This window comes from Castor canadensis, chromosome 4 (assembly GCF_047511655.1).
Source record: "Castor canadensis chromosome 4, mCasCan1.hap1v2, whole genome shotgun sequence".
Lineage (NCBI taxonomy): Eukaryota > Metazoa > Chordata > Mammalia > Rodentia > Castoridae > Castor > Castor canadensis.
Window position 1 is genome coordinate 32105767 of NC_133389.1, and position 14533 is coordinate 32120299.

The window sequence follows — 14533 nt, forward strand, 5'->3', positions numbered from 1 at the left end:
GAAATTTTATCATTTACAGGTAAATGAATGGAACTGGAGAACATAATCTTAAGTGAAGTTATCCAGGTTCAGAGGCCAAAAGCCACATGTTTTTTCTCATATATGAATTATAGACCTAATACAAATGCAGCAATATTTAAAGAAAAAAAAAAAACAGGTCACACTAATAGGAGGTCATATATGAGATGAGGAGGGTAAAAGAAAGAAGTTCAGAATGTGAATATGGTTTATGTATTCCCTACACAAGAATGGACATAGAATTTTTAAAACTGTTGAAATCACCATAAAAAGGGGACTGAGAAAGTAGAAAAATAGAGGAGATGAATTAATTCAGATTAGAATACATATATACATGGAAATGTCACAAGGAAACTTCTTAAATAGCTATTGTAAATGAACAAAAATGTCATTTTTTGTGGGAGACCCTCAGGATCCCTAAAGCCTCTTGGAAAGGAGCAAAGTAACTGTAGCTTTTGTGCAATATCCCTAAGAGAGATTGCAACAGTTGAAAAGGATAGTTGCTGAACTCCTCTGTTCTCTCTCTGAGTGAGACTGGGAAAACCTGGTCCCAAGAACATGATGTTCTGCACATGGGCTTGTAGCCATAGTAACGTGACAGACAATCCCAGTGCAGAGGTCAAGGGAAACCTGTGGACTGCCAAGTACTCCTTCCTGCTTGTCTGCATTGCTTAAATACTCTCTTCAGAAAATAAACTGTGCCATTGCTGCCCAGCACCATCCTGAGTTTGTGTTGTTATTCGCGGCTTGAGCACCCAAGGCCAGAGTCAGAGAGCCTGCTGCAGCTGGACTGTGGTAATTTTTTTCTTTCACAAAATCAGAGAACAGGAGGGCAGAACAGGTCTTATCTATGAGGGGAGGGTGTTGGTGGTGGGAAAATGATGTAGGAGGGTGAGTATGGTGCAAATACTGTGTATACATGTATGTAAATGGAAAAATGATACCTATTGAAAGAATTCCATGAATGGAGGGGGGATAAAGGAGAATGATAGAGGGCATGAATTCAAATATGATATGTTTGAAATATTGTAAGAATTTTTGTAAATGCCACAATGTACCTCCAAGCACAACAATAAAAAGTAGTAAAATATTAAAAAGGCAATTTTGAGCTATTGTATATTTATATAAAAATGAGCAGAAAGTATAGCATTTTTATTTTTTCAGTATAGTCAGTACAGTAGTTTTTATTACTTTCTAATTTTATTTTTAATTGAGCATTGCATAATTCTGTATGCTACAACTTATATAGAACATAAGTATACAGCAGCAAACCACAAAGGAGTCTATCTTCATCCCATCTCAAGGTTATCTTCTTCCCCACCATGGTGAGCCTCATCTTTGTCACCATTATTATCATCATCATCAGATTGTCTTCATCCTTTACTATTTATTCAAAACTAATGGAAATTCTGACCTTGGTATTTCCAATTTTTACTCTACAAAAGAAATAAGCTCATCAGGTACTTTATTTGTATATTGTAATCTTGCAAAGAACATAGTAACTATCTTGATGACTCAAAGAAGTAATATTACAGAATGAAAAATATCCTTAATTTAAAAAATCTAATTTTAGTAAATAAATATTTCTCTTATTTTAATATCAACTCAGGCTTCTAAAGACACAATAGGGAACTAATCAAACAGAAAGCTGCATCTGTTTTGAGTATTGTACAGAACTCTTCATCAGCACAACAAATTTTTCCTTTCTAAATCTGCGTATAATCAACTAGTCAGACACATTCAACAAACAGAAACCAAAGGGCTGGTTGTCCAGCAGCCTCTAAGAAAGAAACTCATGACCTTTTATGCATGTCAAAAGTTGAAAACAAAGAATACAAGAATTATTCTATGAAAGAAGAATACTAGTTTACTTACAAAATCTATCACTTTGTAATAGCTTCATTATTAGAAATTGTTTTGTATTTCTGTGTTATGATGTTGGACTTATACCTGGTTTCAAATTACCTCACTGAACAGATAGGCCACTAATTAGAATAGGTCAATTCTGCACCCTTTGTCCTAAAAACAGGGAAAAAGGAGGACTTAGGATATCAGCAAGTGATGAAGGACACAAAATTACCCTTACCCCAAAAGTTCAGCTGCAGTGAGGGCTGAGCCATGGAACTATAATGGAGGAATGCACCATATTCTTTCTTTTCTTTTTTTATTGTTATGCTGGGTGGGGGTAAATTGTGGCATTTACAAAAGTTCTTACAATGTATCAAATATATCATACTTGAATTCACTCCCTCAACTATTCTCCTTTATGTCCTCTCTCCCATTTCTGGAATAGTTTCAACAGTTATAATTTTTTCTTTTACATACATATGTACATAGTATTTGCACTATATTCACCCTCTACACCTTTTTCTCACCTTCTTTCCCATCCCACTGGTACTACCAACATGCAACATATTCTTTTTTCTTTCTTTCTTAAATGTCACACAGGGTTTGTTATTCAGGAAGAAGTTCCATGGAGAGGGACTCCAGCAACAGAGCTGGAGCCCACAGCCACTTACAGTCTGGGGGTAGATATGAGTGGAGAAGTTCCAGGAAGGTCGCTGGGTGGGAAAATCCTCAATGACTCTCTAACCCTCCCAAAATAATGGCTTAAAGGCAGGTCATTTCTTCTAGGCCAGGTGGGGAGTTTCTTGTTAATGGCTAAAGGTAGATGTTTATTTTTCTTTAGGGCTGGGTAGAGAGTTTCCAATAAGTCAAAGGAGAGGTAGTCCAGTTCTAGCATGGCTTCCTTCCTTTTTTTTTCCACCTGAACATTCCTGCCTTTTGATATATATATGGTACTGATGTTCCTCTATCTGCTTCCTGCTGAATGGGGATGACGAAGTCTCCTAAGGAGAAGTGGTATCAACAGAGTCTTCTTGCTTTAGGTGAATACAGCTACAGTGGGCCTGTTAGAGGAACAGAACTGAGTTGATCTGCTTATAGGTAGTGTCCTGGAGCCTCTGGGAAACAAAGTGAGAAAGGGTTTGTTTGAAGAAGGAAAGGTCACTATGAGGAAAGAAATAAGGAGTCCCAACAGAGGGAGGACCCATGGTGTCCACTTAGCCCAGGAAGACAACTCTTGTCAGAGATTAGGAGTGCTTTGCAAAGTCTTTTAATGACATCACAAATGATCCCCAACTAGTTGATATAAAAACAGCATTCTTTTGACAAGGTTTTGAGTGGTGACCAATGTAAAGGAATGTAGGCTTTGGGAGATAAAATGAGACATGCTGTTAAATACACATAGGCCAATGGTAATCAACATGAAAAGGAAAACCAAGGGATGTTTGGATGCATACATTGGAAATAGGTTTAAGTAGACAGAAGAACTAGGAGTGTGAACAAATGTAAGTATAGTAAACAGTCTCAATCACAGGTGTGGCCTGGCAACATATTCCAAATGGATACACTGATCAATAACTGGAAGCAGAGCTCTATAAAACATGAAGAGGGATGACCGATGGGAGAAGAACTTCTAGAAGTTTCCAAAACTTGGTGCTATGATAAAGTCATCCAGACAAACCTTAGGCACTGAAAGGAGGAACTTTGTCATTAGCATGTTATAAGTGTTCTCAAAAACAGATTAATCAATCAACATGTATTTTTCATATGCTTATGTAAAAAGTACCCCATTTTAAGTAACTTTGGAGAAACTTTTAAAAATATATTGGGCACAGATGTTAACTTTAAAGTACTCCCAATTCAGCTAGGGAAAAAAATACTAATTTAAATGAGAACAAAGTAAAATCTCAGAGTTACAAAGAATGCTAAGTGCAATATTTTAAGTACTTTGTCATCTGTTCTGCAACGTTAATATTTTCTCAATATTTCCAAAACACTATCCTACAGTTTCTCCTTAATCGTCACTGGCGACAGGGAATTCACTAATTTGCAATGTTTTTAGAACAACACATTCCATTTCGGCAATTCTAATGCTTCGAATGGTCTGTCCTTGGTTGAGTTGATCTATTTTTTTCATGTCTATTTATTGATTTTTTGCTATGATTCTCATTAGTTTCAGATAATCTATTTATTCCTCTTCTCCAAGGCAATATTAATGATGCCTATTAAGTGTCTCCTAAGTCTTTTCTTGCTTTGCTCCAAATTCTCCTTTCAGTCATGGTGCACAATTGTGAAAACAACTACAGTGGGAGACTGGGGTAGGAAAATCAAGGTCCAAGGCCAGCCCAGGGAAAACCTACAAGACCCTACCTGAAAAACAATATAAAGCAAAAGAGACTGGAGGTGTGACCTAAGTGGTAGAGCCCTTGTCTAGCAAGCACAAAGCATGAGTGCAAACTCTAACACTTCAAGGAACAAGTTACTAAATAGCAGAATAACAAACAACAAAGACAATTATGCACAGAAAAAATAATGGCATTTTGAGGGCTATTCAGAGTGCTCTGTGAATTAAAACCAAATTGGAGAGAACACTGTAAAAATGCTTGTAAAAACACTTGGCTTTATCCGTGAGTCATTCACTGTTGAATATTCAGAATACTGAATCCAGCTAGCACATGAAATAGATTTTTCTTCTATTGTCATACCCAATGTGGATTTCATGCTTTGTTGAATTTGGGATCAGATCATGCAGAAGTAGAGGGAAAAATAATTCAAAAATTTTCAAATTTTGCTGCCTGACCTTTACTGATAAAATTCATTCCCCAGTCAGGAGTTTTTAGAAAGCATAGACATTTACAAGGCATCCAGTGTGATTTGCTGTGGGTTATTTGATAGTCATCTTTGTAGATTACCTTTGAATTGCTGTATGTCAGGTGGATCTCTCTGCTAATGACTACCTAATCCATCCTTACATAGAATATTTATTATATATACTTCCTTCCAAATGCAGTAGCATGTACAATAGATAGTACATGTTGCAAACTATATTCAGTCTTTTATGTGAAACAAGAATTTCATATTTATTCTTGTCTACATCTGCTAAACTGTGGTGTTTGATAATGCAGGGACAATGACCTCCTATGGATTTTTAACATTGAACTACGATGTTGTGTTTACTTATCACAGCATGTGATGGGAAATTGTATGTTTTGTTATTTTTTTGTTGATTTTTTTACACATTTAAGTGAGCACAAGCAAAGGCCTTCTAGTGATCAGATGTCTTTTGTTGTGTCTAGATTATGCTTCAAGAATATTGAGAATCCTAAGGAGATAAACACATTTTACCAACATCACGAGAAGATAATAACAAAGGTAGGGAATCCAGAAATTGAACCCATGGAACAAAAGAAAAAGATGTTAAGAATTGATACACAATACCACACAACATATATATTCTCTGTGCCTTTATTCATAATCCTCTAATTTTCCCTGGAGTCTTTGCCCTCTAAAAATGTCCCACAAGTTTATAATTTTACCAAAGACTTATGATACTTTGTATAAGTGCATAAATTTTGTATTGTTGGAAAATTCATTGTAATTTAACCTTAAGATGTGCTGAGAGATGCTCAACTAGGAGTAAAATTTGGGCATGTTATTTTAGATGACTGAGGATGAAGACAGATAGTAAAAAGAAGAGCCTAAGACAACCCACTTCTCTATCACATTTTTTCCTAATAGACAGCTGTGACATCCTTAATTACAACTAGAGCATAAACCATTTTATTGCCATTGGTACAAAATTTAAATCTGCCTTCTAGATACTATTTCTTTACTTAAAATAGGTTTTGAACATCTTCCATAGGATATCTGCACGTTATCTACCCATGTTCAGAAAGGTTTCTTATTCATAGATCACCATGCTTTGCATCATCTGACTCTACCTCACAACCAGAACTTACAGGAACAGCACCCACATCCTGGCCAGGGACTGGGTAGAGCTTTAAAATGAGAACTCTCAGCTGGGCATGGTGGTGAATGCCTTTAATCCTAGTACCTGGGTGACTGAAGCAGGAGAATTGAGAGTTTGAAGACAGCCTGTGCTACATAGTGATACCCCATCACAAAAAACTAAAAGACAAATTTTTAAAAATGAGTACTCAATGGTAGACTTGTGTTATATGTCTGGTGATGGTATCCACAAAAGTCTGATCTTCTTCTGGGAATTGTCAAAATAAAAAACTATAAAGAGATCAGAGGGCTTAGAAATCAGAAATCATCTTCTTCTGGAGATGTGTCAGAGTTGCTGTTACAACTTGATTATTTGTCACTAAGAAAGCCACTCGTGTACTCTGAATTATTGCCTACTTTTCTATAAAATCTATTTGTTTTAAACCTGAGCTCTTTTTTACTTTTGGTCTCTATATGCCCATATGTTTAGCCCTATATCTTATTTTCTGAAGCACCTGGAGTGTGCTCCTGTCTTTCTTTTCCTTGCATTACTGGGGCTTGAACTCAGAGCCTCATGCTTGCTAGGCAGGCACTCTACTACTTAAGCCACTCCTCCAGCCTCAGTGTGCTTTTATCTATTACCAGATAAATGAGCCTAACTAATGTAGTCTTCAGAGGCAGAGATCAGAAGGCAACAGAGTAATATTGGTTCATTGACAGTAGAGATACTCTTTGACTTGTAATGAGGTTACATCCTGATAAACTCAGCATAAGTAGAAAATATCCTGTTGAAAATATGATATATTGTAAAAACTTTTGTAAATGTCACAATTTATCCCCAGTATAATAATATGATAAAAAAAATACACCTAACTTTCTGCACATCAAAGCTTTGCAACACAGTCCCCTGTGAAATATGGGTTGTTCACCCTCATGACTCTTAGGCTGATGAGGAGCTATGGCTCACCATTCAGCCCAGCACTATAAGAGTGTATGCCTATAGATCAGTATCCTTTGAAATGACCAGAAGTCAGAGTATAAGTTTGACTAAATGTATTCCATTTGCAACATTGGAATGTTTAAAAATCCTAATGGAACCATTGTAAGTGGAGGGCTCCTTGAACATGTAGAATGTGATGAGTGCTATTGTTGACACTCAGCCTATAAGCTCTCTTCTTTCACAATTGCCTTTAGTTGTTTACTATGGATTTTGTTCCCAGTAAGGCCAAAGTAGAAACAGAAGATGAAAATGTTTGAAGATGAAATTCTCTGTTTGGGAACTAAGTGAGGTTTTGCTATGACATTTAAGCCAAAATGGGAGAATTTGATATAAAAGGCCTACCAACAACTCACATAGATCATAAATGACAGGAGACAGAACTATTAAAAGATTCATCCAAGTTGTTTTAAACCTTTGTAAACAGATATTAGTTCTGTATACTTTATCATTTCAAAGACATGATTTTATTTTTATCTTGTCTACAATGGGCTTGAATTCTCTTTTCGGCAATATTAAGTTTGAACTCAAGGCCTCTTGCTTGCTAGGTAGCCACTCTACCACTTGAGCCAGACTCCCAGCCCTTGAATTCTTATATAATAAGGAAATATACTATAAGATTATTATACTTTGTAACAAATAAAATGCTAAAGGAATAATGAGTTTTGACTTTGATGCCATGATCAGATCAGTGTTTATAAAATCAAACAAATGGCCAATTCAAATGACTTAATGCAGGAAGGAAAGAGAGAAGGAAATAAAAATAAATAGACAGAAGAAAGGCAAAAGCCTAAATTCTTAACTAAGTTCTTAAGTTGGTGGACTTCCAATGATGAGTTTAAAATGGTCAAAATTGCCAGGAGCTGGTGGCTCACGCCTGTAATCCTAGCTACTCAGGAGGCAGAGATAAGAAGGATTGTGGTTTGAAGCCAGCCTGGGCAAATAGCTCACAAGATCCTATCTCAAAAAAAACTCATCACAAGAAAGGGGTTGGTGGAATGGCTCAAGGTGTAGATCCTGAGTTCAAGCCACAGAGCTAAAAAAAAAAAAAAGGTCAAAAATTGATAAATGGTATCTGAGAATCGACAATGTCTTCAGTGAGACTATAAAATATGAGCCAGAGGGAAATACACAGAAGATAAAATCAATTGGGCAAGGTTCTGAGTCTTTTCTGCTGCTCATCTTTGGGGTATTCTTAGAATGAACTTCTCAATTTAAATAGATTAGGTAGATAGAAGATTGATTGATAGAGTGATAGATCAATAAATCAAGGTTTGTAAATTGTACTCTATGAACATACAAAAATTTGTAAAAATATGAGTTGTCTGATTTTAAAATTCCTTAAAAAGAGAAAATGTGATGCATAAATGCTTTTTATACAGAATTTCAGAGAATAAAATTAATTTCATTTTACAACTGTTCTACTGAATAGGAGAATAAATAGATCTGAGGTGCCAAGGTTTACAATAATGGAGCATAAATGCCTGGAATAAGAAGTTTCAAACCCAAACTGAACTCCCAATCAATTCATGAATCCAAAATGTAAACTAAAAGCTGTATTCCCTGGGGTTGGTGATAAGGCAGACTGACATATAAGACAAGAGGGAAGGAAAACAAATAGATCAAAGTTGGAGAGAGAACAAGCCATAAAATTCATGTTGTGGGGTGAGACTGCTGACTTTTCACCAGAAATAAGGATGAACAGGCACAGAGCCAACAGTTGATACCAGAACTAGGACAGAGATCCCTGACTTTAACCAGAGTTAAACTATATAATGCTCAATAAATATTTATTGACTACCTGTGTCTGAAAAAGTGAATGTAGATAAAGAATCATGCAACTGAGCCAACCAATGCAATTAAGGGCTTCTGTATTGAAAGTGAGGTTGAAATGATATTTTAAATTATGTAACTCATAAAAGAGGAAAGTCAATTCAATAATAGCCCATGATAACACTATCATTAAAAATAATAGTGGTGATTATACACAGCTACTTTCTATTATGTACTTACTGTGTAACAGATACTCCATACATTATAACATATCTTTATCAAAATACTCTGACTTAATTACTATTACTACTGGTTCATTTCTTCAGTGCTAAAGAGATTCAGAGCACTTCCCAAAGTCACCAGGATAAGTGGTAGAGCCAGAAATGGATGTAGACATGGCTGCTTTCAAAATTTAAGCTCTTAAATCTGTTAAGCCACAGATAAGGTTTTCATTAGCACATATTTATTAAAGAGCTATTATGATTTCCTTGATAATTAATGCTTCCTAAGTATAAATGATAGGATATATCTTATTCAAAAGAATTATGTAAGTATGTTATAGCCCTTAGGGGAATCCAAAGGATTACATTGTATGTGTTAAAGGCTAATCCTCAATGGTTTGGTTTTCCACAATGGGGTACCTAATGTACTTATACATAATTTCATATCCTGCTTTTCACCTGAGGAAATTTTATAGGCATTTTAAAACTGAGATGTAATTCACATACCATAAAATGCACCTTGTAAAGTCCCCAATTTAGTGGTTTACAGTATTACAAGGTTGTAAAACTATCATTGCTCCCAGAACATTTCATCACTTTGCCAACTCTTCAATATTAGTTTGATTTTAAATTTCAATATTTCCCAATTTTTAAGGCAGTAGAACTTCACAGAGTTAAAAAAAAATAATCCTACTAGTTAAGAAAACTATTTCTTTCAGGAATCACATACCTGTATTCCTAGCACTTGGAAGGTAGGTACAGGAGGATCACAAGTTTGAGGCCATAATGGGCTACACAGCGAAACCCTGTCTCAGAAAACCAAGGGCTGGGACCACACCTTAGTGTTACAATGCTTGCCTAGCATCCACCAACCCTGGGTTTGATTCCCAGAACCTCACAAAAATTTTTACATAGAAATTCAGAATTAAAATTTGTTAAGGCAAAATTGGTTTAGTTGCATGAGTTGGAGTAAAGCTCTAAACATTCTGCTTCTACTGAGGCCAATAGGAAAGGGGGATCAGGAACTACAGAAAAGGTTAGATTAAAAAGAATTAACCTAGAAGGTAACACACACACACAGGAAATTAATGTGAGTCAGCTCCCTGTTTGGTTATCCTTATCTCAACCAGCAAAAACACATGTTCCTTCCTATTATTGCTTATATTCTGTCTTCAGCAAAATTAGAGATAAGGGCAAAATAGTTTCTGATTGGTATTGAGGGGGTAGGGGGGAGAGGGAAGGGGTGGAGTGGGTGGTAAGGGAGGGGGCCAGGGCACATATTATTCATATGTGCATATTGTATGCACATATGAATAATAAAACAATAAAAAAAAGAAAAAGAAAAAGAAACACTCTGCTTCTATTTCCTTTTTGCTCTATAGGATTCTGTTTGAAAAGCCTGGTTTTGCTGAATTCTTAAGGGTTGTTGCAAACACTAGTAGAAAGTACCATAAACTCTGGGATTGGAGGGTGGGCTGAGACAAAAAGAGAATGAGAAACCCTTGAATAGGAAAGAACTCAAAATACTGAACTGTACATAGAAAGAGTATGGGAATGTTCTTATTGCTTCCACAGTCTGGATTATAAAATCACAAACTCATATTCCAAGGCCCTAACACACTTATATCAAAATATTAACTCATTTGAAAATAAAATTATTGGTGTCATTAGTTAAATTAAGATGAAGGCGTTAAAATGAGCCCTAATTAAATATCACTAGTTTCCTTAGAAATGGAAAACTTTGAACACAGAGATATGCACACTATGAGAAAGCCACATAAAGATGAAGGTGGAAATGTAAGTCATATTCTAACTTAATCAAAGTTGCCATGAAAATTAGTGTTTCAAAGAGTTCTCGTTCCTTGGGAGGAAAGATTCATCAAGGCCAAGTTTAATTGTCCATATGTCTAATTCTTATGGCAATATCCTCCATTCATTCTTTTTTACTCTTTAGTCTGTATCTACCACTAACAAGTAAGTATTGCTAGTAATTAAAAAGTATCAGAAAGGGATTCAGATGGTGAAGCAAATTTTGTAGGGAACATATATGAATACTTGGGTAAATTTTACATGTTCTTGCTGAGCTAGTCACTTGTCTTTGTTGCTATCTTACTCACAGTGCAAAATACCATATGCAAAATGGCACATGTCTGCAAGAAAATTCCATGAATAGAGTATAGTATATTACCTGGCTCTTCATTTTTGTGAATATTATCTCAATTGTACAAATTTATGGGGTACAGTATAATAAACTGATACATGTATACAGTGTGTAATGATCAGTTTAGGGTAGATAAGAGTTCTATTTCCTTAAACATTTAAAAAGTTTTGGTTAACATAATTTTGTCTCTTCTTTTTGGATAGAGAAAGATCTTTTTTCTTTTAATATATTCAGTGAAAATTGTAATTTCACCTGAATGTATGCTAGAGAATTTGAACTTTGCTTACAAAACTATAGTGAAAATGTGTGAGTTTTCAATTATTTAATAATTTCTTTTTGCAATGAGTGCATATTGGTGATAAACTATGGAAAATTTTGCAAATGGTTAAAGTTAATGGAGACATACTTATGAAGACTCGGTTACCTCTGAAAATTACATTGATGTAAATTGAGACAATAGATACAAAATGTCAGTAAAAATATGAAAACTCATTGTAAATATTATTCTTTAGTTTTCTATATGTATTCTAGCTATTGCTTCATAAAAAGAGATTGGCAAACTATTCTACAAATAACAAAGTTGGTAAAAAATGTCATCCAAAGTACTCAAGCTGGTTATTACATTCTCTCTCCCCTTTGCACATTTATATAAACATAAAGTAACAACTAAAAGTATATATGTATGAGTACATTACTATAACAAAACACCTGAAACAAATAACTTACAGAGAAATGGTTCATTTAGCTCACAGTTTCAGAGGTTCCAGTCCATGATTGACTGGTACTGCTGTTTTGAGCCTGTGGCAAGCAAAAAAATCATTTCGGGAATGGGTAGCAAAACAAAAATGTTCACCTCATCAGCCTAAGAGCAAAAGAGATTATGAGGAAAAGACCAGCGTCCCATAATCCACTTTGAGAGCACAGCCTCACTGACATTTGCACCTCCCACTAGGCCCTACCTCTAAAGGTCTTATATCCTTTTACTAGAACGCTCTGAGAGCCAAGCCTTTAACAAATGCAACTTGAGAGACATTTAAGATTTAAACTATAGTAGTATGTAGGTAAACACATACTAATTCATTCTGAAGGATCTATGCCCAACAGATTCCAACAACAGTGACTTTCTCCAGGGTGACAAATGGACTGGAAGGGAGGTTCATATCCAAGCAAAGCTTCCACTTTACATGGTACTTCAGATTTGTGTGAATGTTCATAATGAGACTATTTCCATGGACTATTTGTGCAATTATTATTATAGGGGAAATTACACAAGGAAATTTATTATATATATTTTAGGGTAGATAAGTTTTTCATGAAGTGTGAAATGAAACACAGAAAAAAGAAAAAACAGTTATGTTTATGGCTTAGAAATGTAAGTTTTCAGCATAACAACATCTTAAATAATGTTAAATACACTAAGGAAATGATTGCAGCATATTTTCTTGGCCAAATGGCTGATTGTATAACAGTAATCAGAAGAACAACATTTGAAAATGAGCAGACGAGAAAGATCTCAAAAATGAAATTCATAGAAGTTGAATACAAAAAAAATAAGCTTATAAAACAATGTTAGACCACATTTGTAATCAAGAAACACACTTAAGAGCCATATTTACTATGAATTTCCAATGAGATTGATAAAGGTTAACAGTAATAAGAAAGCTCAGTGTTGTCAGGTAGAAGAGAGATTGTTATGAGCTCAAACTGCTATAGGCATGAAAGGTTGGTAAAGAAGTAAAAATAAAACATTTCTGGAGGGCAATTTGGCAAAGTGCATTAAAATTCTTAAACCTATGTTTCCATTTTTGGCATTTGACTTGCAGGAGTCAGTTTTAAGAATATAATGGCATGTGTAAACAGATTCTCATACATGACTATCCATCTTATTGTGATTACAAAGGAAAGTATTATCACTCTAAGTAGCCAAAACTCTAGAATTTAAATAAATAAAATGGGGTGTTGTTAAAATGTTAATGTAGTATTTCATTTATTGTTCACAGAAACAACTAGCCTTCCATTTAAAGACAAGTTTTCAAGAACAGAATACAGCTGGTGTTGTGGTGCACTCTTGTAATCCCAGTACTTGGGAAGCAGAGGTAGGAGAGTTGGAGGGCAGCATCGGGCTCCATAGCAAGACCTTGATTCAATAAATAAATAAAAGGGAATACATGTCCATACTATATCTTTGTTTAAAATAGTCTTAAAATAAGGATAAACAGCAGTATTTTAGAAAGTTACCTTATATGATTTGGCTATTATACAATATTTTAGACAGTAATCTCTGGATGGCTTGTCTATTATTTTTTCTATTTGCTAATTTTTTGTAATAAACATTGATTATATGTACAACAAAATGTATTTGTTGAAAATAATTTCTTATTGAATGTACTCATACAATGCACACAGATTATAGCTAGATGTGGGATCTTTTATATTCAGCAAGAATACAAATAAGAATCATCTTCTAATGTTCCAATTGTAGTACTTTTTGAGTTCATTTGAAGTTTAAAAGTCATTTAATCTCCAATCTTGACAAGATTCAGTGTGTGGCCAATTTAACATGGATTGACATCAAAATGTCAGCATTAGAGATTTAATCCAAAAGGGTTTTTTTTTCCAGGGAGGATGAAATGAAATAACCTGAGGGGGTGAGAATGGAAACAACAGAGCATTTAATTGAAAAAAAAAAAACTATGCTAGTTTTAGGGTTTCTTGCACTTTATTGGACTTTTCGGGGAAGAAAGATACCTTATGAAATTGGTAGCTAGCTATGTCTCCAATATCCCCTCTGGCCTTCTAAATAGTAGGCATTTTTCTAGCAGCTTTATGAAATCAATTTTCTTAAGGGAATTGTACCTGTTCAATTTTATAGCTTTAATTTTGTCAAAGTCTTTATATATTTTCTAGGAGTTTAAATAGTAAGGACACTTTAAAAAAATCAGCATAGCTTGTATTAGTATGAAATACAGCAATACAAGCCACTAATAATAGTTGACATCCATGGTAATTTACATGGTGCAACTCATTTTCATTTACACCATTTAATTTGTTCCACATCGTAAGACCATAAAGGTAGATACTTTTAATCTCATAACATAGAGGAAAAATTTGTCCTAATCAGGTAGTCATACATGATATCCTAGCAATCTTAATAACAGTACCAGAACAAAAAAAAATTTTAAAGGGAGTAGTACATGTTCCAGACACTTCACTAGTACCTTACAGAATTTATCTGCAATTGTTATAAGAGACTTCAAAGATAAGCAGCATTTTCATTCCCATGTTAGAGTTTTTGAAATTATGGACCAGAAATGTAAATTTGCCTGAAATATCTTGACTAATAAGATTGCATTTATGATGAACATTTGCTCAAGTTCTTATTTACATATACATTTTACATCCAATATATGGGAGGAAAACAGATTAGATAAAAATTCGGGCTATTTGGGAATTTGTGAACCAACCATATAGTCTTACCAGTTGCATAGGAGGTGAACTGTCACCTGAGTGATACAACTTGGAAGAGGCCAGAGCAGAACATTTAGACCTCTTTCTAGCATCCTTGACTTA

The 14533-nt window shown here is 34.8% G+C and overlaps 1 long non-coding RNA gene across 2 annotated transcripts in view; it reads left to right on the forward strand.

Moving 5' to 3' along the window:
- Positions 1 to 512: 512 nt before the first annotated feature.
- Positions 513 to 14533, forward strand: part of LOC141422480 (uncharacterized) — a 69198-nt gene continuing 55177 nt past the window's right edge. Inside the window, exons 1-2 of one of the 2 annotated variants that reach the window (XR_012447047.1) lie at positions 513 to 813; positions 5160 to 5235. This is a non-coding gene — a long non-coding RNA (uncharacterized lncRNA). The remainder of the gene's footprint in view (positions 814 to 5159; positions 5236 to 14533) is intronic. The other variant, XR_012447048.1, reaches the window with a different exon arrangement.